The sequence below is a fragment of the Xiphophorus couchianus genome, chromosome 23 (assembly GCF_001444195.1).
Source record: "Xiphophorus couchianus chromosome 23, X_couchianus-1.0, whole genome shotgun sequence".
Classification (NCBI taxonomy): domain Eukaryota; kingdom Metazoa; phylum Chordata; class Actinopteri; order Cyprinodontiformes; family Poeciliidae; genus Xiphophorus; species Xiphophorus couchianus.
Window position 1 is genome coordinate 7444293 of NC_040250.1, and position 24417 is coordinate 7468709.

Consider the following 24417-nt stretch of genomic DNA (forward strand, 5'->3'; position numbering starts at 1 on the left):
GTCTCCAAGTGCTAATACATGCCCATTATTACCAGCTGCGATTGCTGAGCTGCTATTGCTTTTCACTTTGTGAGTGTATGAGTGTTTGTGTGTCATCTAGAGTACCTTGGCAGCTGTTTTTACGATGCCTTGTAAAAGTATTCAAACCCCTTGTATTTTACATATTGACAAGAAGTGGTATTTATTTGTATTTACCCTCCAGTACTCTGTTTCCCCTAAATTAAATCCATTGCAGCCAATTATAGTAATATTTGATCTTACTATGAAAACATCTTGAAACATAGTGGTTGCAGCATCATGCTGTGCATAATCATTTCTTTAACAGGGGTGTGGAAGATGTTCAGAGTTGATAGTGGCTGCAAGATGCATTAAAGCCAGAGGGAAACGTTTGGATCAAACTATTTTCAAGTTTTAGAATGGTCCAATCAAAGTACAGACCTAAATCTAAATCTGTGGAAGACTTGAAAGTTTGCATTTGTGGATTCTTGAACTATTTGTCAAAGAAGCATGGGCAAAAAGAAAACTATGAATCCTTTTAGTTTCACTTCACGGTTACACATTACTTTGTGTTAGTCATCCCAATGAAATATGTAAAATTTATGTGAAGAACTCCAAGTTATATGAATAATGCAATACAAGTATATATTTTTTCAATATTGTGGTATTGCAGCACAATCTTGTAAACAGTTAAATCTCACTAGTATACAAGTGAGATTTAACTGTGGCTAAAGTTTGAATACGGGTTTATTATTGTAGCTTTTAGCGATAGCAGCTTGTGGGTTGGAGGGTCAACATGTACCAAGTCATTTTGGACTAAGGTTTCTATTTGTCCTGTATCTGTCTTTTAGTAGATGAGATAATGACAGGCGTCATGGTCCACCAGGTACCGATAGGAGTGCCACCCTCTATTCCTAATCTGCTTCTCCAGTTTGCTCAAAGACAATTTAACGGCTGGAAATTGCGCCCTGAGGAGTGACAGCTAAAACTGATATTAGAGTCGATGAGTGCACCCTGCTCCTAGTTCTTTTTTGGCACTCCCAAGTTGGTAGACCTTTCCTTAAAACGGCACCAAAGATAAAAAAGAGAGCTTTCTCAGCTTGCTATGGCATACTAATACCCTGGACTCATTAAATTAATGGGGCCAGATTCCTCTTACAGAATGTGCTCTGATGCCCTTTGAGTTTGCCGGGGCTAGAGGGTGTGCAACACTTTGAAAAGCCCTGACCGGCATATTGAACATGCTTTAATAGAACCCTTTTGAGACTCCTGGTAGGATGCTCAGTAACTCCTTGCCTTTAAGTTCCCGCACATCTCTGAGTGATCTCGTCAGATAGCCTCTCTATCCTCGGATTCAGGCCTGGAGAGGGGGAGGGGAACAGTCGGCGTTAAATGAGGCCAGAGGTGCCTGTATCTCAGCAGAGGCCATTCTTTCCTGGAGATGTGTATCTTTGAGACATAGTGCTGAGCAAGCTTTGAAGTGGAAAGGTGCTCTGTGTAAAAAGTGTGAAACAGGAGGCTTATAGTCCGGCCTCGTTTCCTTCACTGGCGAGAGCCTGGCTTTTCACTGGACAGTCCATCCAGGCTTGATTTAATTATTCCATTCATCCAACCACTGACAGGGTAGATTTAACCCCTCAAATGGCCATTAAAAATGTCACTGCGTATTTAATGGGAAGTCGCTATGAAGCACGCCATGATTTAGACAAGCTGCTGCAATTTAGAAAATTTATTTTAAGAGCCAGAGCAGACTATCAAGGAGTAAAGGGCAAAGAGAAGGTATTGTTTTATCAGCACTGTAATAAAATGGCTATGACTTAATATAATAGAAATGGAATATTAAAATGATTCTGCATATCTGCCCAACAGCAAAAAGATCACTTGATAAGAAAAGAAAGCTGGTGAACCTCCATTTGCATGACAAAAAAGCCTCTTAAGAGGACTAATACATCACACTCATGTTATCACAATCATAGAACCAGATATCTAGATAGAGAGTAATTAAAATGTTAAGATTTCATGATTGGAATCAACGAAGACTTACGAATCTGTTTGAATTATATTGATAAAGCACAAAAGTAACAATCAGCTGAAACCAAGTGGCATTCTGCTGAGATGTAAGAACATTTTGATGTAACGATTATCTCTCGCTCGGTTCCTCTCTGTCATCTCGAACAACATGAAACAGAAAAACATTCCTGTCGCGATGACACTTGGACACAGTTCCGAAGTAAGAAACAGGATTCATAGCAGCGGGCTGAAACACAGAGTAAAAGCAGTCAAGCGGCTGGCATCTACAGCAGGATACTGACAGACAGATGCTACACATGAGCCAGGCAATGAGGTTCTAACAGTTGAACACAGTTTGCCAAAACAGATCCCATCGAGCAAAATATGGCTGACTCAGGTGCACTGCGGAGCAGGCACCTAATTTCTAAACTACATCTCACTCCGTTTTTATGAATGTCTTTGCATGTGACAGACGGCACATCATACCGTGCGAAACACATCATACGACGAAATAGTCGTTGGGCAATTGTGCGATTTACACAGTCAGATTTGGCAGTAATGATTTCATGGGGCCTTTGATTTGTACCTCGATCACCATGGTTGCAACATTGCTGGATATTGCTCCTCATTATCCATTCCATAAGCAGAGCCATGCACTGTTGTAGCGACTGATAACTTACACGCCTCCCACTCTTAAAGTGTGCTGGTAATTTATTCTCTCCCCCAGCGCTCATCATCCTGATGCAACTCTCACACTGACAGGAATCCATCTCTGTGTACCTGGCAGCAAAGTGGGTGGGGGGAGACTCAAAATCAAAATGAATACTTGTTACTGAGAAACTCTAATAGCATTTTATTCCCAGTTGAATATTTTGAGAGGACGGAAAGCAGTTGGATTTTACGCGATTTACAGTAGGAGCTACCATTCCAGCCAGTCGATCATTCTCGTCGAGTTTAAAATATTTCATGAGAGAAGGTGAAATCAGTTCAGTGTTTTTGATCCTTATATAAGCCACCATCATCTGCCAGATTTTTTTTCTTTCTCAGGGTATGCTTAAGCACTTCAAAGTTAGGTACTACATAGAGAGCGTGATTCATTTGGCAGCTCGCATTGTCCAGACTCAAAAAAACCCAAAGCTGGCCAGAGACTTACTTCAGAGGAGAGAAAGAATTTGGCTTGAGCTTACGGCCGCCCATCCCCATCAAGAGATGGGCGCTTTTTGTCATCTTATCGCAGCCTTAGCGCATTGCTGTGGTGACTATGTGCTTCACAGGTGGGAGCCTGCCTCTGTCAAATGAGCGAGTTCACTAAGGACGGGATTTGGCGCTGTTATTTTTCTATTAGAGGAGAATTATGCTAAGCCTTCAGAGGCCATCTTTGTGTTGCTATGGCAGCCCATATTTCCTACCGGGTTGCGACCTTGAATGACTACAGTGCAAAGCCAAGAGGGCCGAAAACCCTTTGAGGATTAGAAGCAGTGCCTCATAGTTATGCAAAACACCTCTGATATGATTGAACTTTGAATGGATGAATGACAAAGTTTATTGAGATTGCCTCTCCTTTCTTCTGATCATTGTCACTTGATTATTTTCCATCACTTGGCTTTGAATGCAGGTTTTCAAATGAGTGTTCTAGACAAATATTAGATTTTTCATGTCCAACATCTTCATGTATTCAGTGGTTGAAATGTTTGTCATAATAACAATAATAATTATAATTTACCAAATCATTGCCATTTTAGGTCTTAAACACTCCCCATTACCCTGAAATTTTGCAGGCATCTCTACCAAAGTGCATATTTATTTAATGGTCATTGAAATATATATAAACAAACAGCTCCACAGCGCCCCCTTGTAATAAAAAAAATAAAAGCTTACTTGTCAGCTTGCTTAAACGTAGTGGTAGGACATTTGGAACACAGATGTACATTTTTATGTGCATACATAATTCTCTTGAAGCTGTATCCTCCAAACAAACATTAATAAGTCATGCTGGTTTAAAATTATTGTGACTCAAATTAATGCATGAACTGATAAAACTTTTTAAGATTTTATAAAGTTATTTCATTTTCAGGTTTGAATTTATATTCAATCATTCAACCAAAATGCGTTTACAAATGATTCAACCACGTCACAGAAATGTTCTAGTAATAATAAATCGTCCTTAAAAATAACTCTCTTGCAGCTATTTCCTGCCACAAGTAAAATGTCAGCCATTTTGAGTTAAATTTAACACAATTCATCATGATCACTTTCTTAAAATTAGTGCACATGCATACTTTTTTAAATTATTTTTCTCCGCTATGAGCAAGTACTGGAGCTTTGCAATGCATTTTAGAGATATTCCTGTCAGACCCTCTATCTGCAAGTTCTGTCCTTTTTTTATTACCCAGTCACCTCTAGCATACAGGCAAATGCACATATCAGAGGGTAGAAGTGAAAATATTTCACTAAAACTCCTTTCTTGTTTGTGCTATTTTTATTTAAAATTTATTTTCATTAACTATATAGGCTGCTTCTGAAATTTACACATTTAGGAATAGATTAAATTCCAGGTAACATGAAACAAAACCCTATACATTAAAATCCAACTTTAATTCAGAGGTAAGAAATTGGGTAACTTGATGTATGAAAACTCTTGTGATCATGTACTGCAACAAACAAGAAGTCAGCCATTTTGGATCAAAGTTTCCATTAATTGTTATGACTAACTTAATAATAAGCTTAGTAATAAATGTTCTACAAATAATTGATGCCACTATTAAAATGTCAATGCATCATTTCTATTGTGGAGACTTTTTTGTTTGTTTGTTTTATCATCCAACTTAAAGTACCATATTTTTATTGACCAATTATATCACAAAGCAGACTTCTTTATTCTTTTATTATTTTGGTGTAATAAAACTACATACATAGTGGTCATAAGCTGAAGGTCAGAGATTTTTACATCCGAAGGCCTTTGATGAGAATTATCCATTAGCTTGTACCTTGAGGAGAATGAACTTATCACAAATAAAAAGGGTAAAATATGTAATCAAATCTACTTTTATGCATTTCTGTCATTTTTAAAATATATATTTTAGAATTTTTTTAGGCTGTTGTTGGACTTTAGTCGTTTAAAATAGGTTAAACCTAAAGTAACATGATATAAAATATTTAGGATTAGCTTACTTCAGCATCCAGTTATCATATTGGTAACATAGATATATCTCCTTGAGAACTGTTATTCCAGTCCTGCAGCAAACAGGAAGTCAGACATTTTGGATAAAGGTCTGGTGTAAGCCTAACTTTACCTGCTGATGCAAGTATTTCTGTTGTCCTTTTCAAAATGTATCATTAACCTATTTGATCCATTAACCAAAACTGAAATTTTTTAAGTTGGCCTGTCTATTTCAGGACCGCTTGATTATAATCAAAGCCAAATTACCAATATTTAAACTGTGCATTCCTTTTGTATTTTTCCTGCAAGAAATTCTGATGTTTTGATTTCCAGATTTATTTGCTGTTTGAGAGTTTCTTCCTAAATGCTGATGCAATTCTTTTAAACCTAACCCTTTCTCAGTACCATAACTGTTCAGTTTGTGAGCATGAAAGCAATTTTCTCAAATCACAGCTCAAATTTCACATGCAGCCAAATCAATAAAAATGTTTTCTTCTTTTCGCCCCAAAGTTTTTTTTAAATAATGTTTCAGACTATTTTTCCGACCAGCCATCAAAGCCTTAACTCCATTCGGAGGCACGTATAGACAGCTACTCAACACTGACATGGAGACGAGGCTTTGAAAGTATAAGATTGACACTATTGTGGCCACAAAGCACAACAGGAGACTACTTTGAAGAGGAAAATGCTTTGAGTATTGAATTTCACTTCAGAAATAGTGAGTCCGAAATGAGTACATGTATTGGAGGTGTGGAACTGGTGTACATTGGACAACAAAATCATGTGCCAGAACAGGCTGTGTCCAAACAGAAAGGTCAAAGTCTCCTTTTAAGGTTTTAAAACCACAGATATGGCACAGCTCTTGTTTGTTTTTATATACGCCCGTGTCCTGGGATGTTGCAAGCAAAAAAAGTTGACAATACATCCAAGGACAGAGTACTTTTTCACTTAAAATAAAGTGCTGTTATGTCTTCTTGTGGCATTTGGGGAATTGATCGGTCTCAGTCCCAAACTCTGTCGACTGGCAGGTCTGCTGAAGCTGACACATTTCTGACAGTGTCTTGTCAATGACTCCGCTTGAGTGAAATCCCCAGCCATATTCGCTGGCTGCCAAAGTTGTGTCTATCATCTTATTTTTTGACAAATTCGTCACAGCCGTCTCTCAATCTAATTGGTCTTTGAGGTTCCTGTAAGACAAAGGCTGCTAATCTTAGTGTGCACGTTTGAACAGTGCTTTCCTCTGAATACTTCTCAAGTCTTTGAGTTTGTGTGTTTTTTTTTCCTGCAAAAAGTTTGAAGGAAGAAAAAAAAAAACAACAAAAAAACATGACAGTCACATTTTAGGTACTCTGATGTCACACAGCCTTTTCTGGCTTTAAAAGTTCACTCAATATGAGATTTGGTCTACTTTGATGTGAGGTCTCTAGTGATGCGATTTTAGCATGCTATCTACCTGCTGTTCTCTGTCACCCACTCCTGCAAAGACTGACATGGGAGCTGCCAGAGCTGAGATTCAGCCTTTTTATTCCTGGTGACTACAAATTAAAGATATGGGAAAGGTAAATTCAGGCAACACCATGACAAGTGGAATGTGCAAACTTCTACTCCTGTTACAGTGAAGAAGAAGAAAAAACAACTTCAGATCATGTTTCCTGTTTTTATAACAAGACATGTTTTAATGTTTGGTAAATGTTAGGAGCCTCTTCCTCTTGGAATAGCAACCAAAACAAACAAATCAGGCAAGGTTTTAATAATGCATCCGCAGATTAATTTACATAAACAGACTCCTTGAAAGATGAGGATGCTTTGTTTATGGCACAATCATTTAAGTTGGAAATATCCCCACAACAACCTGCAATTCATTTCCTGCTCATTATGCAACACTCCAAGTCTTTACCTGAACTTGTCAGGCTCTAGTTCTGTGCGCAGGGAACCCTCGGTGATAAATATCTAGTAATCTTGTTTTATGCTTATGGCGGCTAAAGGAGAGCCCCCCTCGATCCCCCCACCCAACACGCCCACATCCCCCTCCCCCATCCTGCAAGTCGACTCTCACCTGAACACGCAGTGGGGGCTCCGCAGGACCCCCTCTAACACACGCACGTCTCCGGGCCCTGGGAATTGGGGATTTAGCGAGGATTAAAGCGGAATATTTCAATTTAGGCGCCGGAATTTACCTGGCTGCGCCGCAGTGTAATTACCTACCCCCCTCCTGGAGAGAAATGCAATTACGGAGACAGTAGAGCACACCTACAGACGGGGAAGATATAAAAACGGCTCCGAGTCGATTAAGGAGGGAAATGTAAGACTGTAATAAAAGTAATTAAAAAAAAATTTCGCAGCTGCCAGACCTTTTAATTTTCTAAACAGTTCATAATAATCGTAACCTAAATAAGTGTATATATATATATATATATATATATATATATATATATATATATATATATATATATATATATATAGGCTGCATTTTTATTGCTAGTTTAAACACTTTTTCCCTCCTTATTATCCTGTTAAATGCAGAATCACAAATAAGGCAGCGTTTTTCACATTATGCGGTTTAAAAAAAGTGTAATTTAATTAAGCACAATGAAAACGACACACAAAGGAAGCTTATTGGCCTATTTGCAAATTCATGCGAAAAAACGAGAGTAATTGGGGAGCGGGAAAGCTACACGAAAATAAACGCGAGGAAAATTGAATTTTGTTACTTTTCAACCCTCTATGGTTACATTGGAAACTAATTTATTATTATTATTATTATTATTATTATTATTATTATTATTATTATATTTTAGTTGTTATAGTCTGGTTTACAGCTTGCGCACTAATGATGGAGTAGAATTTTATTTTTTACTCTTTGGAGATAATATGTATTTACAATCTCTATTGAGAGTTTCGTCCATTTTTTGAAAAGGATTTATGCACAGTTATAAGATTGTCATGAATGATTGTAGTTACTTTGAAGTTAAATAACTTCTGAAATTGCTGACAGACAAATTAAAAGGTCTTGATTTGTTTTTCGAATATGATTTTCATCTTTTGGTTTGACAAAAATTGATGTGGGCTTGGCAGTTAGTGTAAAACCGAGAAACCGTCTGCAGAGCATTAATTATTTAATGTAGCATTAAAAAAATTTGACTCAGGTAATATAAATCATATCTGAAGCATCTCCGTCGCTGTTTTATGTTTTCTGTAGATTGCACAAACGATTGTTCGTTTGTCTGTAACTATCTGTGAGCCAAAGAGAGAAAGTAAGAGAGAGAGGGAGAGAGAAAAAAATGTGCACCTCAGTCTGAGGACGAGGCGGAGGCCCTCTGTGGGTATAGTCCGTGTAAACAGGGCCCTGTGCATTGTGTCATTTAGGTGGATTAGCCCTTGCTTTTGTTGGACAGGTTGTGTACACACAGACACCGATTCAGCTTCCCTAAAGCCATTCTGGTCCCTCACAAACATTTAAGGAAGTCTTGCATTCTGACAACTGTCTCCTGAGGTGATCTAAAAAATGGGGATTCCTTTTGAAGTTGCGTAGTGGATTTGTTTCGTGATCTATCACTCAAACGCCCCGAGTTTCCGTTTACTGAATATGGAAAATAAATGAGTAAATAAAAATATACTGCTATCCAAAACTCTCTGAGTGAATCTCAGAGTTGGCGTGGTATTCTCTTCTGCGCCAGATTGTCATCGAAATAATAAAAACATCTGGAGTTGTTTTATTTATTGATCCATTTTGTATTTGTGACGCTTATATGAAAACCACCTTACACCTCTCGAGCTGCCAGATGGCCCACCCGCCGCGCGCTCACGAGCGTGCGCGGACACTGTACTTAGAGGTGCAAATAGGACCATTTGCGCGCATTTCTTTATAATTATAATATTTGGTGCAATTAGGTCAGGCAATTTAGCAGGTTATCGACTGTCCCTATTATTATTATTATTATTATTATTATTATTATTATGTATTTATTTATTTTATTTTTCCCTTTTCTTTTTAGCTTTTTCATTCATTCACTTGGTTAGCTTACCAAAAGTGCGGTTTCTTGGCTGTTTGCCCAACTTCTTTTTTGTGACTGAACTTTAGATCCACTTTACAACTTCAAAAGTCGGAAATGTCAACTTCTTCCTGTGCATGAAAAATATGTATTTCTTTTGTAGACTACGGCTATAAAAGACTAAATACAGTTCTTCTCTTTCTATGTCCTCACTGAGAAAAGCAACAGATGTTTGAGTTGAAAAGTGGGCCGTTATATACACGTATTTGACTTATTAGATATTTTCTCTGTTTACCTAAATTGACTTACCTGAATGGCGGCGTTCAGGTGCACCCCAGATAATATTTTCCCACAGCAAGGCCTTAAGGCCCGCACTCTTTAATTTTATTTTTTTAATACATATTCACTTTCAATATTGCAGCGCCTGACGTCTCGGTGTAAAAATGAAGATATGATTTTCAAACTATAGTTTCTGCCATTTCTAAAATCTATTCTAATTTATTTCAAGGCTAGTATTGGAAATTATTTGTGTAAAAATGGGTTAAATCGAAAGTAGCACGACATAAAAAAAAATGCGGTCAGAGTTTTGAATGTGCGATTATTTAATTATATTATTGTGGTAACCTACTTTTTCGTTCTAATGAACTATTTAAGAGGAACTATTTAATCTGAATCCATCTGAAAGCGCTGTTTTTAGACGCATGTAGGGCGTTTCTGCTACTCAACTTAGTGGTGTTTCAGAAAGTTTGCAATATGGCGCATTTGAAGTGTTTCTCGCATATCTCAGATGCGTTTCTGTCGAGCTGGAAGCCTGTATTGGCGCAGTCTCAAATGAGTTTGGCTTATTTGTGAGAGAGCACAGAGCGAAATTTAAAAATTTGGCAAGAACTTTTTCAAAGATGAGAGCAGTGTATATTAATACATGCTTAGGCCACCTGAAAAATATAATTACAGTGCTAGATTTAGTTTATTGGAAGAGATACCAATATAGTTTTGAAGTCTCAGGATGATTCTGCTGTCTTGAAAAAAAAGAAAACCAAATTTATTGGGGTTCCTGGCTATTAATAGGAGCACATATGGTCCTAAAACAGTAAATCCTCTTAATTTTGACTGTGCTGGTGATTTTTGAATTATATAACGTCTCCTGAGAAAGTCTCATATCAAGTTTTTATGCAATCGAGGGAATCACGGGCTATTTCTGGTACATCAAAGTAAAATGCATCTGGAGTCACTGGTGGAAAAGCTGGAACAGTTTGCAGCACTTTTTAAAAATTGAAGTGAAAAGTAAAAAAACAAACAAACATGTGGGCAGAATTTTCCTTAAAGATCAGAAATAATGTTGAATTTGATCTCATTTAAAGAGGACACTAAGTAAAGTGTTGGGAGAAACATGACAGACGCAGTGTAGGAGTTGCCTCATGTTAAATTTAGTGTTTTAACAGCACTGGTGAGGTGCAGAGGAAGCAGGCGATGCTTCACCTTCAAATATGACAGACAATTCTGCATCAAGCTCATAAAAGTGAGAGACCTCATGTGATAAATGCTTCACAGGGAGCTCACTAACTGATGAACTGAACAAACCCTCTTACTGCTTTGCATCTTGGATCCTTCATTCAAAGTCAGGGTCATTTCATTCATCAGCACAGCAAAAAGACACTTTTGCATCTCTAATTTTGCACCATACGCCGTGTTTGCAGAGTTAATTGTGCCGAAGTGTGTGTCCTGGAATCTGCGCACTAATCATAGTTGTGTTGTTGTCTGCAAGAGTCTCTGTGTGCCCATGTGCCAATGGAAGAAGAGCGTGCCCATGTGTGGGTGTATGACTGCTCCTCTGCAACTCTCTGTCCATGTGTGTGCCCGTGCGTGCAGTCTATTAGTGGAGTTTAACCCCTCTGTTCGGGGAGTCACAGCCCCTCAACACACCAGGCACCATTCTTTCTCCAGCACGTTAACGTTTTACTCTTCCACCCACCCCACCCACACTGTTCACTTTTGTCCTAAGAGGGCAATTAAGGAAACAAACGTTTTCCCCAAGATAAGCTGGCTGCCAGCTTTGCATACTAATGCAATGCCAAGTGGTTGCAAATACTGAGTGCTCTAATTACCGGTACTATTTTCAATCAGAAATTGCTCAATTTCCCAGGATGAGGCCTCTATGGCTGCAGAAAAAAAACACATGCAACCTGATAGAAGCAAGAGACAATCATCTCTGTGTGGAGGGAGGCTGATTTTCTCTGTCTCACTGTGTGTGTGTGTTCATGTGCTCACATGTGTGCCCATATGTTGGTGAAAATAAATTCATCTGCCTCTGTGTGTACAGACCGTGGAATGACCCACTCCATCGCTGGTGCCCTTGACAAGTCAAGAAATGGATCCTGTCAGCCTCGACAGCATTTAGCACCACAATTATCCCCTTTCACAGCCTGGCTGCATCCGTGTAAACCACACCAGGCAGCAGTTGCCACTCAGTGATGAGAGCGATGTGGTGCACCATCTACTCTGTGAGCAATTTGGAGCAATTGTGTTGCTTTGTGATCATCAGTGCAAATCAAGGCCTTCTCATTTATTAAACAATTTCTGCTGAAGGAAATTAGAGGGAAGGCTCTTTTAATTTGGCAGGAGATAGATAGCAATATCACTAAAAGCAGCAATAATGCGTAATGCTGCTGACATCAAAGTACAAAAAGGATAGTGGACATGCGATTTGAGTGGGATGCATCGTCTCATCAGGGACAGGTCAGCTATTCTGAGTGGCCAAAGTGGACAAGGACTGGCTTCCTGGATGTGGGAATGAGTCACTCTATAGGTTGCACACGCAGAACCCATCCGCTGGCCTTAGCTGACCTTTGGCTCTGACGGTGTCTAATGGAGGGCTGGCCCTCGATCAATCCATCGCAAAGCTGGGCTCCTGATCCCTGGCCTTTCACCGGGCCAGGGTGGGACGGATGCTGCCAGGAGCCATGCGGCTGAGCCACCGACCCTACCACTTTCCCATCCGTGGGTGACAGCTGCAGCGCCAAGGAGCCTGGGGACGCCACACTGCCCTGCCACGCAGGAAGGACAGCCAGCAACTGTGTCTCTGTGGCGAGGGGGAGGGAAAGCCACAAATGATCCGCTTCTGAATGTCACATTCATGTAGATATCCTCTACATATGATGCTGCGATGACCTGTACAAGATAAATCTGGAGATATGAGTTGATGTGCTGAGTGTTTTTGGCTCAAAACTTTGTTTCTCAAGCTGTTTGTGTGAGTTTTTCACCTGCATGTCAATGCAATGAAGGATCTAAACACAAAGCGCCTGAATAACATAGAATTTTATTGAAAACTTGATTTAATTCAGCAGGTATTTCAAGAAGTGAAATTGAAATGAATTAAATGCTTTCAGAACACAGTGATGTGCTTTAGATATTCATTTCTTTACATTTTGATTTCATGATTTATAGCCAATGTAGACACAGATTCTCAGAAATTTCAAGTATTACCTTAGACCAGGGCTGTTTTTGCATGAATTGCTAAATTAGTCCTACTTTACATGAAGGAAATCAGCCTGGGGTTCTACAGAGGTGTTAAGGAAGTTCTAGTTTAATAGAGGCCTACAGCTCATCTTATGTTTTTTTCATAGCCGAGTCATTTTCCTCCTTTTTCTAGGTAAAACCCTTCAAGGGATGTCTCTGATTTGGGAGATGCAACAGTTGTACTCCATGTCCCAGATATGTCAGTGTGCAGTGGTGATTGAAGTACTGATTCCAGTCCCTGTCATTTTTCTAATACAGTTTTCCTTCCACTAAACTTTCCAAAATATCTTTGGACATGGCACTCTGAAAACACCCAGCCTTTCTTAAAATGAGATTTTTGTAGCTTTACATCCTTGTCAATAATAGTGAGTAAGTCAAGTAGTCTTCACCAAATATTCTGTGTAATAATTCTCTGATAAATTAAATTTTTGTCAAAAAGCCTTAATCATCAAAGTGAACACTGGAAAAATATATCACAGTATGTGTAATATTTCCCATATTGTAAAAGTTTTACTTTTTGAATTGAATTGCTGAAATATGTAACTTTTCAACTTTTTTCTAATTTATTCAGATGCACTTATGTGATGCTTTTCAGAAGATGCGATTGAACCTGCATTTAGTTTAAACACAAAGAAAGTTGTCCCCACTTAATGTTTTAAAAATGAGTTTCCGCACATTTTTTAAAATTATGCTTTACGCAGTTCGGCAAAGGCAGAAAACATAAATCTGAGTCTGTTAAACGTGGAAGTGACTCGAACAAAGACCTACACCAGAATAACTCTGTCAGTTGTTAGAAATTCATATTTGCAGTTTAAGTGTTTTTGGTATTCATTGTGCACTTAAAATGTTACCTCAGGGAATATTTTCTGACGCTGCTCCCTGTTGCTCTGCCTGATGTTGTGCATGGTTCTGTACTTTGTTACCCAGATGGTGCACCGCTGTATACTTTTTTTTTTTTCGTTATCAGAGCATCCTTTTTATCTTCAATAGACAATGCTTACATCAAAACACAAGACAATATTTAGAATGCATTTTAATTTCATACGCTTTTCATGTGTAACAACACTGAAAACAATAGCAGATAAAACGTCCCGTCCATACGGGTGGAGAAAAGGGAAACATCCAAGACGTTCAGCGCAGATTGTTCTTTTTATTATCATTAACAGTAATGTGATTCTGAGGCCCTTTGTGACCCCATCACAGCAGCTCTTTATCTCAGAAGTCATTCATTAGAACAAACAGAAGCCAGAAAGAAACACAGGGAGAGAGAGAGAGGAAGAGAGAGAGAGAGAGCGTAAAATAAATTAGATTGTTCTTAGGAGATGATCCACTTTGAGTCGGAAAAAAAGAGAGCAAACTCAAAGGAGATCCAGCAGTTCAGAATACGGATGTGAAGTTGCTGAGGAGTCTGGGATCAAGTTTTGGGCTTTGGGCTAAGTGTGTAATCACAGCCTCACTTATTGTCCACTTTGGATTTAAAGACCCACAGGAAGCCTTGAACTGCAAGCTGCATGTTTAGGCTGATATTTGGTTAGACTGTGTCTGCTCAAGACTTTGGGCTGATTGCAGGCTCTGGTGAGACTAATCAAAAAGCTTCTTATGTCTTTTTCCTCTAATGTAAATGGATTGTACAGTGTTTCTCTCATGTTTTGGGCCAGAATACGATTTGTACTCTGGAATGACAATAAAGGCCATCTCTCAAAAGTTTTCAATAAGAGCGATCATAAAGACTATTTTTTTCATCTGCTGCTGCTGATCTTATCAGTAGATCCACATCTATACATTTCTGTAAGTGAATGCAGACAGTTCTGTGGGTTCAGTAATAGCAGAAATCAGATACTGGAGTGGTCAGAGACTCAGACACTGATGAGGAGGGGGGGCACTGATGTATGGGGGAGGGAGGTAGGGAGGAGAGCCGTGTGGATCCTTGGAGTGGTGTAACAGACTCCCCAGCCTCCTGGTAGGATTTATTGGAATGTGAGAGAGGAGGATTTTAGCACCAGGCAAGCCACGCCAGAGTGCTGCAGACTTCATGCCATCTGTCTCAGCCTCCATCGTCTCTTTGCCAAACTCCTCAGACCTTTATTTCCTCTCCCTCTTTTTCTCCTTCTCATCCCTGTTCACAAGAGTAGTGGACATACTGATATCCGCTAACGTATTGGAAGCAGGGGGGGTTGGTTGATGGCTGGGCTTAATAAGCAGACAAGAACAGGAAAAAACAAAAAAAAAACGACATTGATTAATATGTATTCTTGGAGCTGATTGTACGACAGCCCTGATGGAGACACAAATGTGTGTCCGAGAGCCCTGCCATTTGTTACGGGACCAACAGGGAAAGAGAGAGTTATTCATACCATAGCAGATCTGTTGATCAGTTAATAACGAAACATGCTCCAAGTGAGAGCCAAGAAGTGCTTTAATTTATTGCCCTGTTAAACACTGATCAGCCATAACATTATGACTGTCTGCATGCTCTTGCAAAAGTATTCAAATCCTGGTAACTTGTCACATTTTGTCACATTTCAACCACAAACGTTGGTGTATTTTATTTGGTTTCATGTGGTAAAAACCCACAAAAGTTGAGTGACATTTTAAAATGGAAGGAAATATTTCACGGTTGTCATTTTTTTAAAACAAATGAAAATCTAAAAAGTCTGCTGTGTATTTTAAGCCTCTCCAAGTCGATATATTGTAGAATCCTCCTTTCCTGCCAAAACAGCTGCCAGACATTTCTCTACTAGCTCTGCACAAAGAGCTAGTAGAGAAACTGACATTTATTCTCATTCTTCTTTGCAAAATAGCCCCACCATCCATCTTTCTACAATCCCAATCAATCAATTTGACTGTGTGGAAGGAAAGCATCCCCACAGCATGATGCCGTCACCACCATGTTTCACTATGAGGATTATGTATTCAGGGTTATTTTCCAAACAGTGTTTCAGTTTTTCTCTTTGTTTTTACAATAACACCTTTTCCTTACGTTTTGTGGCTTGTGGCCGGGGCCGGATTTAAAAGGATGTGGGCCCTGGGCCAGTTTTGTTGCCCCACCCACTATTTTTCTTATTTAATCTTTACTTAACAATGTGAGTTATTGAGAACTAATTCTTATTTACAACAACGACCTGGCATTATTAGTAAAATTATTTTACTAATAACACTTAGAGTACATTAACAGGTAGCTCTATAGATGAGCAGGTTTGAACTGATGCATGGTAGGTTTAATATGACCCGAGCCAATAACTGCATGTTGCATCCAAAAAATGACTATAAGTTCTTAATTTTCAAACACTTGAAAATACATCTCACCTGATTTGGGCCTAGGAGATAGGAATTTTGTTTGCTTTTGTTTAAGCACAATGTGTGCAAAGCATGCATTATAATAAAATTATATTATATTTGGAACTCCCCCTAATCAGGGCACTGTGTTGCTTCTAAAGTCTGCCTCAGTTTCTGACAAACTGAGATTAAATGATGCACAGGTGATGTTGAACTTACTAGTTTTCTGAAGACAGCTGGTTGCACTTGTCTTGACTAAGAGGAAATAGAACAAAGAGAGATCAATCATCAGATTTTTATTTGTAAAACATTTTGAAAATTCTCTGTTTTTTTCTTTCAACATCACAATTGATTCCTACTTTGTTTTTGGCTTAGTGCAATCCTAATCAAACAAGTTCAAGTTTATGTTTCCAACCTGATGAAGTGTGAAAAAGTACATTTAAAACTTTCAGGAGGCTCTGCATCTGCTCTGTTATAAAATATCTGAGGGTGTCCTAAATGTTTAGTTCCTAAACAATAGATTTTAATATTTCTTTGACCCCTCTTTGATGTGTAATGGGGAGCTTTTTGGACAGAGTTTCTTATTACAGATGCAATTAGATCCCATCAGGTCAGAATCTGGGGATTTTAGAGGCTGACTAAACCCCTAAGATCTGCTGTCATGTTCTTTAAGCCATTTTTGTAAGCAGCTTTTAAAGCGCCCACAGGGGAGGAAATGGGGTTAGGGGGGTGGAATATTCTTCTAAACTGTTTACGTCTGTGGTAAATGTCAAAATAACACCAATGCTGATGGTTTTCTCAGCTGAACATTCTGTTATAACAACATATTACTCACGGCACCTGGCATTAGTTATAATCTTATGACTGATTGGCGTAAACAGACCATTTGCTTTACTTAACTTGATTTGTTAAAATATGAGGAAGATGCTCACATATCATAATGTGATTAAAATGCGTGGCATGAAAACGTTTGTTTTTGATGTCATTATTTTGTTATTAACCGAAATCAGGAAATATTTGAATGCACACATGGAAAGGGAAACATTCTCGATAAGAGATTTAAGATCATGTGACACCTACCAGCACCATAGAAAGGAAACTGTAGCTCTGGCCAAAAATTCTCAAATCTTTTCATTGTAGACAGATATGCATTTGCGGGCTATAATTAAATCAAAAGCAGATTTTCACATCAAATGGTGGTGTTATTATGTTGTATTTGTGTGGGACTGATCTCTCACCCTCTCTCTGCATGTGGGTGGCTTGGGAGGAGGCAGCAGGAGATCACAGGGAGGAGCTGTACTGGCTCCATGTCCTTAACCTGTTCGGAGAAGGGTAACGGAGGGTGGGGGCTGGAAAGAAAATGTACCTATCGTCCTATATGGAACACCAGGTGGCAGGAAGTGGGCAGGAGGCCTTTGAAGCTGACCCCTGGTCTGTTCGCTGAGATGGCCTCAACGATCGATTTAGCCAGTGATGGCAGGGAGGAGAGCCAGGTTCCCCCACAGGGCCCTCAGACCACTCAGATCTATTATAAGCGAAGGGGAGAGAGTCGGTTGGCGCCCGGACTCACAGCTCCCGGTCACTTTAAAGTCAACTGGCTGCATCCTGTCTGTCTGGTTAGCTTTAGCAAAACACTTGCACTTCCAACTGTTTCAATTTTGGATATTAGCATAGTTGGAAAAAAAAAACGCAAAGCAGTATACAGCTAGTAACTAAAATCTGAACTGCTTCTCAAACACTTATGAAACTCATTTGATACTTATAATATTTTCTGCTATGAAGTAAATTTTTCAGATTGAGCCCACAACTGGTTTTCTAATGAGCTTTCTGTCCATAAGCGGTGTGTTCAGTGGTCTTTCTTACCGTTACAAAAGGTATGCATCAGGGTTGTGTATTTTTCCTAAACCTTTTTTAAATTGCTACCAGTAATGTGAGTAAGAATGTTAGTGTTAGTGATTCAGCTCTCCATCTTTATGATGGTGATACTTTCTTTTATTATAAAGCAAACACAGCTGCCCTAGTATTTGATGGGCTGCATTTTACATTAGTCAGACACATTTTCCACCTCCAACTGGAAGTAGACTTTGAAGAAAGTATTTTGTTTCTGCAAATCCATGTTGCTCTTCTTGCAAAAGACTTTTGTCTTGTTATAAATATCCTGGCATTTAAATTTATATTTTTAAAAAATCAACCGAAACTAAGCTTGTTTAATATAAGTAAATAAAATTTTTAATTTAACATTAAAAAACAGCTTGTGGTAGCTACATTTTTAACTTGAATTGACAAGAGTGGCATTATTTATATAAACAGTGTTACTTAATCATTTTAGCCCGAATCTGTGGTGGAGAACAGAAGTTTATCTCAGGATACAAACCTGAGTAAATACATAAAGCAGTTCAGGAAAAAGTCTTCCAAAATAACCACGCCCTGTGTAAAAACATTTATACATTTTATTTATTAAAATGATTAATAAATCATTTTAATATTTATTACAATTTAATAATTTCAAATTATTAAATTTTAAATTAATTGTGATTAACCTGATTCTTAGGTTACGTTTTATTAATCACACGGAAGTCTGAATCCTGTCGCATCTGTAAAATTAAACATTACTTAAACAGAACCAGTATGACAACAAAGTAGACTAATATATTTAGAAATTTAACGTGTCTATAAAAATTCAAGAACGTATGAGAAACAAAACACTGACATCAGTTAGCCAGGAATGTGTTACTAAAAAACATGTCTAAAACTTTTAGGCTCCAGAATACCACACTAAGTCATATACTATCAAAAATAAAGAAAACATGGACAACATGGAGCATGGAATTAAAGATAAATAAATAATCATAATCATGCCTTCTGGTCAAATAGAAGACTTTTGGATCAGCTGGGAAACAACAGATTACATTATGTGTCTCTTTGCCATCAGTTTTAAAGTAACACCTCTGCTGAAAAAGGTTAAATAAGTAAATAAGTTTGATTCATGCATGAATCAGACATCCCATTCATACTGTTCATTCTGGGCAGCACAAGGACTGTGCAGGCTGCTTTGTATTTTGGCCAGAATCGGAAGAGGTGAGTACGATCAGTGTCTACATGCTCATTCCTGGGTTACTTCTGTGTTTACAGACCTGTAAATATGAGAGTAAACACACTTAAACTCACTGACAGTAACTCAAAACCTGACCCACCTCCCAGTTCCTGCCAAACACCCCTCCTCTTTGGGTGGGAAAAATAAAAGCTCGGCACTCGGAGAAGGAATGACTAGAAGAAATTATGATGTGTTTGATTTCCTCTGCAGCCAATGATGTGGGAGCTTTGTGTACTTCCTGCCCTCTGATAGGCCTTTGTCGCTCTCTTCATCTCAAGACCCACGCTGTTCCCCATAATCCCCCTCCTGAACACCAACAGGCCAATCCTGTGGCAGAGCTGAGGGGCTGGGGAGGGGAAAAGCAGCCACAGCTTGGATGGGGCGACGGATGTGGTTCAGAAAGAGAAAAAACAGGACAAGAAGCTGGTGGTGATGTGAGAAGAAGCCAGTGTGTTATTATTAATAAAGCATTAAAAAAGTGGGCACATGAAAGCATACAGAGGCTATGCTATCTTACATGAAAGTAGCGCACTATGGCTTAATGTTTCCTAAGGCGTGTTACGGTGACGCTGCTTTGATTTGAAATGCATTGTGTGGAAAATGGATTTACAGGACTGCAGTGGGAATACCTGGTGTGGGTTCAGACTATAATTTAAAACCTGACCTCATAGGCTCTTCAAAGTAAGAGCGGTGATGTTTTAGGCATCCATAGTGTGTGTGAGGTCCTAAACCACTGCTGCACACACAACAAATAAACACCTGTGGGGGATGTGGATAAAACCTTGAAAAATCAGGAAAAAAAACAGGAACATTTTCACATATGTGATACTCCTTATGCTAGTCATTAGAACTAATAGTAACTTACTTTAATGCAATTTTTATTCTATCTTTTTTCAGCTAAAGGCTGTCAGACCTGATTATTGTGCACTGCATTGTCAATCAAGGCCTGCAGGAAGTGAGATTTTTTTTCATTGTGCCCTCATGGAAAAGGTAATTATCCTAATCTACCTTTCTCTTGTGCTCCAGCTCCACTACCACAGTGGCTCAGACCACCTCCGAGGTTTCATTATCATCGCTGGGACTCACTAATGGCTTGACGGCTTCACTGAGCGGGCAGCTGGAGAGGAGAATCCAGGGAAGACGGAAAAGAAGAAGAAGCAAAGGGAGGAGAATAGGGGCACAAGGAAATGGGGGAATGAGGGGAATGAGACGTGGAGGACAAAGAGGTTAACATGAGGGACAATACGATGAAGTCCAACTGCTTCCTTGAAAATCAGCAGAGACTGAAGGAGGATGAAGCAACAGGGCAAAAGTAATGTCAAAGAGCCGATCAGGAGATCCAACAGAGTGCTCTCTGCATGGCTGGGTGACCATGCCTGAAAAATGTTTGAAGTGTATAAATCCACCTCCCATACATCCACATCTCCACCTTGTCTGTTTGCAACAGCTAACCTCACAACATGCAGACGGACCGGGGGAGGGAATTCAGCTTCACTTTTTTCTTTCCAGACAAATGACACCCTGACAGTTGGAAAAATGTTGGGGTCCCTGAACAGATTTCTCAGTTATAAAAATAAAATGTGTTGGATTAGACAAAGACAGACATTTTATATTCTACTTTTGAACCCCAACGAGAGCACTGACAAATGCCACCCTACCCCCACTCCGTCTGTGCCATAATTGTTGTTTTTTTTCCTTCTCTCTCTCCAGAAATGTCATATAGTTAAGAGGTGATAAATCTATATGGCATAAACAGACACTGCTTTCTCCCAAGTGTGTGTATAGCATATAGGCTGACAGATTGAGATGGTGTTTGTCTTTGCATCATGCTAAATTGGCATGAATTTAGGGGTTTTTTTCTATACTAAGATTGTGAGCAAAAGATTGGAAATTGGGAAGAATCTTAAAAATAGTTTAACTGAAATGAAAAAACACACAGCTTAAACATCAGATGAAAATCTTGAAAATGTATTGCTTAATAGCTCATACATGCTGTGCTTGTTGGTGTGTATGTTTAGTGTGAGCAACACTGTTTGCATCATATGTCAAACGCATATTGTATAAATGCTAATGATGTCAATTTAAATATTATAATGCATAATTTCCTTCCATCTGTCAAAACAAACATGTTAATCGGGATAAAATCACCTTAAGGTCTCAAACTTTATGCATGTTAAAAGTTAAGCATGACAGAAAAAAATACAATTATTGTCAAATCTGCAAATTCAATGTTTTTATTGTGGATATTCATACTTTTAACCTATCAAACGATTCAATTTAGTCTGGAACACCTCCACAATATAACATGCTCAATAAATAATAATCATAACTGTAAATATATTTTACAGTTAGTAAATGTCAGATATACCAGAAAATAAGTAAAGCAAAACTAGAAAATAAGAACCCTAAAAATAATCATAAAAAAACTGTTAAATACTCAGTAAATGACATCAGTTTAACAGATAAAATCAATCAATATACCAGGGAATATTTTTACACTGAATAAACCCTCAACCTCTGCATAAAATTCACCTAGAGGTTGATTTATTTTACTCCCTCAAAAGTTACTTAACTCTTACTGATTTCTGCCGCTACAACATATGCAAATGGCATCATTTGCATATGTTTTACAAGTATTACAATGATTTATAAGCATTTTTAATTTACAGTGCTTTACAAGCAATAGAAATGCTTGTAAAGAAAAAAAAACTAAACAAAAAAAGTAACCTCAAAAGTATTCTACTTGCATGTAAATATGAATTGATATATTCAAAATTAATGTAGATTTTTAAATATTTTTTTATCTAGAATGAATTGCCATTTTACTAAAAAAAAAGAACTATACCATATGTAATTGTTCTAAAAAAGCAAAATATACAGTAAGTAATATTCAAAAATACTTTAAGCATATTTATGTTTTGTTGGAGTATGAGGATATTTATCTATTTAAAACATTTACAAATTTGGTACAATATTTTTCATTAAGACAAACTCAAACATTATAATGTTTTTCAGCTTTTTTGTGACATTATATTTTAAATAAAGAAATACTATGCTGTCTTTTCTTGTTTTAGCTTCTTTAGAAAAAAAAATATTTAAAAAGAAGTAGATCCACCTCAAACTACAAAGTGTCATTGTTGTTGTTCTACGGCAACACCTTTGGGTTAAAACTGCTCAGCCACCAATTGCATAGATTTTGAACTCATAAGTGAAACAGCAGCAGGGAGGGAATGCAAAGCAGAACTTTCCAACACATTTGACAGGCATGAGTTGGGAAGTCTCTGCTTAACTTAAAACTACTAGAAAACTATAAATGTAACAGCTTTGGTTTACTGATGGTGGCGCAGCTGGAAAAGCTGTTAACCTGCAGCAAAAAGGTCTCGGGTTCAAATACTGGCCTGGAGTTTGAATGTTCTCCCTGTTCACACATAGACTTTGGTTTTCCTAACAGTCCAAAAACATGACTGTTAGGTTAATTAATTATGTGAAGTTGCCATTAGGTGTTATTGTTACTCTACACAAAGAGCTACATCATACTCCTAAGAAATATGGGGCTAAAACCTAAGTATAAGGATCAAGGGCTGAAATAGGATGCAGCCAAAGTTATATCTGTTTGATAACAAATTCAATTTTATATCTGAAGAAAAGTAAGGTGGGAGAGGAAGACTAAATTCTATAAATGCTCGATAAATTGAGTAAAACAGTGTTTAGATGTGAAAACCTGCATCAAGGCATTTTATGTGGATGTCACATTGACATTTAACATCAACTTTAAGATTGCTGCAGTGCAGCCACAACCCTGACAAACACAACCCGTCAATCCAGGGTGGGACTGAAGATTCACTTGCCAGTGTCCCAGTATCAGACAGCCCACAAGACAAACAACATAAATTAAAGTGACAGTAAACAGGCATGTTAGGGCTCAAAATGTTCTGAATATCTTGCTTGTCCTAAAATTGTTGTCAGGTGTCACTTGCAGTCATTTTAGTAAGTGGGTTTAGGTGCAGACAAGCATGAAGGGATGTTTTGTTTTGTTTTGGGGTGTTTTTGTCAGAGGTAATGTGATGACACATGATGCTGAAACAGTCTTCTTCCAGAGGATTCAGAATTTTAAACCTGCTATAAATAAATGTGTTAAAACTGGTTCAGTTTGGTTTGAGGAAGAGAAGATGAGGAAAATCAGCTTTCACTGTTCATGTTTTCTTCCAGTTCTTTTCAATTACTTGTGATCATTTCAAGTAAATAATAATAATAATAATAATAATAATAATAGATCCTTTTGTAGATGTGCAGGTGCTGAGCAATGTAAATATTGCGGTGCTTCAAGCATGCAGAAGAGAATACAGCAAGCATAAAGAGATAGGACAGACCTTTTCATATAAAAAAAACTCAGGTATTTCCATAAAGGCATCCAGAAGGAAAATAAAAGCCTTTTTCAGCTTCCATGCTTTGACAGAACCAAAATAGAAAACAGCTAGAATGAGCTGTGCTCACAAAGAAACTCATGGAACAAATGATTTATTTTAACTCTGTAAAGCAGGGTGAAAAACACAAACAGCAAACAGCAACACAGTTTTGTTGTATTTTGGTTGATTGCATGGATAGGTAATATAAATAGTATAGGCAGATAAGTATTATTTTACATTCAAGTGCCACATAAAAAGGCTACAAAATTAGGAGGTATTCTATTATGCATGTATAATGCTGTTAAAGCTCTGATTTGGGCGTGTCTGTCATGAAAAGGTACATATTTAACTCCCTGTGTAAATACTTTGTTGGCTGCTAAACTTCACCTAAACTTACCTGGTAGAGAGACGAGAACTGCTTCTGTCAGTCATATGCTGCAGATCAGGTAGTTTAAAAGGGATTTAAGGAGCTTTTACAATAAAAACAGCTTCATGATTCAGCTAAAACAGGCGCTGTAATGAAAGTGGGAGAGAACAAGGTAATTTGTTGCATGAGACGATTAACAACGAGTTGAAGTTTGTTACAAAGTTTTATAAGACTCAGGAAAGCCACTGGGAATTTTAAGCTAACATGTTGGGCACGACTAACAATAGTTGTCAGTTTTTTAAGGGTGTCACTCAATACCTGAAACTGTCAGTCAGACGGTGCAGAATGCAGACTTTTCTTTGTCATACTTATTCATAGCTTGGAGAAAACAGGGTTTAGTTATTAACAAAGATTTATTTTACTGTTAGGTTTCAGCATTTCTTTCTATGTTGTTTGGTCCCTGAGTCAGTCTTTCTTGGATCTTCTTCATAGTTTTAAGTTTGTTACCAGTTAAAATAATTGATTCTAAGATGCTACATCAGGGAATGTTTCAAGAAAAACAAAAAACTAATTTCTTTTTGAATTTTCCATGCAATGTC

The 24417-nt window shown here is 38.1% G+C and overlaps 2 long non-coding RNA genes across 2 annotated transcripts in view; one reads left to right on the top strand and one right to left on the bottom strand.

Moving 5' to 3' along the window:
- The window catches only part of LOC114139101 (uncharacterized), a 32353-nt gene extending 11549 nt beyond the window's left edge, over positions 1 to 20804 (top strand). The window contains exon 3 of the long non-coding RNA XR_003594385.1: positions 20072 to 20804. This is a non-coding gene — a long non-coding RNA (uncharacterized LOC114139101). The remainder of the gene's footprint in view (positions 1 to 20071) is intronic.
- The window catches only part of LOC114139102 (uncharacterized), a 111164-nt gene continuing 100438 nt past the window's right edge, over positions 13692 to 24417 (bottom strand). Inside the window, exons 5-6 of the long non-coding RNA XR_003594386.1 lie at positions 20054 to 20162; positions 13692 to 17269 (exon numbers count right to left, since the gene is read on the bottom strand). This is a non-coding gene — a long non-coding RNA (uncharacterized LOC114139102). The remainder of the gene's footprint in view (positions 17270 to 20053; positions 20163 to 24417) is intronic.